The sequence below is a fragment of the Penaeus japonicus genome, unplaced genomic scaffold (assembly GCF_977035675.1).
Source record: "Penaeus japonicus unplaced genomic scaffold, GWHDUDI00000001_assembly GWHDUDI00000029, whole genome shotgun sequence".
Lineage (NCBI taxonomy): Eukaryota > Metazoa > Arthropoda > Malacostraca > Decapoda > Penaeidae > Penaeus > Penaeus japonicus.
The window spans coordinates 6198338-6200837 of record NW_028234431.1 but is presented as its reverse complement, the minus strand read 5'-3'; the positions used below and the strand labels follow the sequence as shown (position 1 = coordinate 6200837).

Sequence of the window (2500 nt, the reverse complement as noted above, 5' to 3'; positions counted from 1 at the left end):
TATATATATATATATATATATATATATATATATATATATTTATATATGTATATATATGTATTTATATATATGTATAATATATATATATATATATATATATATATATTATATATACATATAATATATATATAATATATATATATATATATATATATATATATATATATATATATATATATATATATTATATATATATATACACATATACACACACACACACACATACGCACACACATACACAACATACATCATCTCAAACTAAATCCCTAAATGAGGTCAATGAGAGCGCGCACAAGAATCCACTATTCTCAAAAACTGATACATCCAATATTCAGTGAGGAAATGTTTGTTGTCCCGGACGACATTTGTGGCAAAGCGATCAGTTCCCCTCAAGAAGTCGAGGAAGACACACGTCGCTCACGAGCTCTCCGGTCTCACACATCGAAAAATCGGTACGTTCAGCCTCCCGGTATTTATAAAATAATTACGCTCGTGTTCCTAATCTCGATTGATAATCCCACGAATGAAAGAAAGATGTTATGAGATTGTATGATAAGATGATAGAGTAATTTGATGGAAAAGAAGTTTATTGTTGGCGAGAAATGCTTTGACGAGTTGATTTATTTTTAGGTCATTTGTCTTGTCTATATATAGATAGGTAATTTGATAGGTAAATTGATAGGTAATTTGTTTAATCTTATGGAGATTCGTATTTATTTGTCTTGATGGTGTTGTTTTTCTTTGTAAACGCTTTCCCTCTCTCTCGATTTGTTAAGATGATAAGAATGATAATAATAATAATAATAATAATGATGGTGGTGGTGTTGATGACGATGTTCATGATAATGATAATGATGATAATGATGTCAATGATGACAATTATAATGATAATAATAGTAGTAATGAAAATATAATGATAACAGTAATAACGATAATAATGATAATAGTAATAATGGTAATAATAATAATAGTAAAATTATTATAACCATGATAAAAAAAAAAATCATCATGATCACAACCCAAATAAGAAATCAAACTCTTACCACAACAACAACAACAACCACACTCTACCGACACACCCAACACCCAAAATAACAAGAAAAAACAACCAAAACATCCCAAAAATACCTATAAGACTATACCTTCCCAACCCACCTCTGCCATCCACCTGCCTACCCTGTCGCCCCCCGCCCCCCCCGCCCCCCTGCGTGTCTTCGCCCCTAGTCGTGGATCTCCCCTAGGAATGCTTATCGCTAGGGAATTTCCCCGGCTTTTGGCTCGGGTGTAGGGGAGAAATGCACCTTATGGTAGGGGAGAAGGGGCTGTTGTTGTTGTTGTTGGTGGTGTTCTTAGTGTGACTTAGTATTGATTTTTTTTTTGTTGGTGGAGTATTGTTGTTGTTGTTGTTCTTATTTTGTTTGTTTGTTATTGTCGTTATTTTGTTTGTTTGTTATTGTTGTTATTATGTTTTTATTGTATTGTTAGTCCTTACTATTATTGTCTTGTATCATTATCTTTTTCATTATCTTTATATCTTTATCTATTATTTATCTATCACTCTTATTATCATTGTCCTTGTTTTTGCTCTGTTTTTGTTATTATCACGTTTATCATCATTACTATCCTTGTGTCGTGGTGATTATAATTTACTTTATTTTTTTATAATCAATTTATCTATTTATCTATCCATTAACTTACACATTTATTTGGTCGAGTGGTAGATAGGCCTATCTATATAACATAGCTATCTCCAATAAGATTAGATTGCCATCAATGATAATAATGATTATGATGGTAATATTAATTGTAATGATAAAGATAATAATGATGATAATTATGATAATGATGAGGATAATGATGATTATGATAATAAAAAATAATAATGATAATGACAACTATAACAGTTATAATGATGATAATAATGATATCATCATTATTATCATATCTAATGTTATCATTATTACTGTCATAAAGATGATTATTTTCATTATCATTGTTATTATTAGTATTATTATCATCAATGTTATTAATGCCTTTAATGTTATTATAGTTATTATCATTATCATTATCTTTATTATTGATACCATTACTATTACCATTATTTGCTGCTATTATTATTATTATTATTATTATTATCATCATTATTAATATTATTATCATTATTATTATCCTTACTATTTTTTATCATCGTTATTATCATTATCATTATCGTTGTTGTTGCTACTGTTGTTATTATTGTTATCATTGTTGTTATTATTATCATCATCATATAAATAGTTAGAATACCAATCTAAAAAATATCAACACATAATCTCGCATTCCACAAAACCAGTAAAAAACGAAAAAAAAAAAACGAAAATAAAATAGAATTCCTCAGCAAAACAAAAAAAGTAAAAAAAAAAGAAAAAAAAGAAAAAGAAAAATGGAGTTAAGTACACAAACAACAAACAGTAAAGTGAATCATTTTGATAGAGTGTCTAAGTTACTGCGTCTAGTAACG

At 28.0% G+C, this 2500-nt stretch overlaps 1 protein-coding gene across 2 annotated transcripts in view; it reads left to right on the top strand.

Annotated features, from left to right (window-relative positions):
• The window catches only part of LOC122267761 (transmembrane protein 229B-like), an 86584-nt gene that overhangs the window by 20895 nt on the left and 63189 nt on the right, over nt 1-2500 (top strand). Inside the window, exon 1 of one of the 2 annotated variants that reach the window (XM_086554567.1) lies at nt 378-452. The exons of the other annotated variant lie outside the window; for it this stretch is intronic. The gene's annotated coding sequence lies outside the window, so the exon portion shown is untranslated. Of the gene's footprint in view, nt 1-377; nt 453-2500 lie in introns of those variants that run through there. 2 annotated transcript variants of the gene reach the window in all.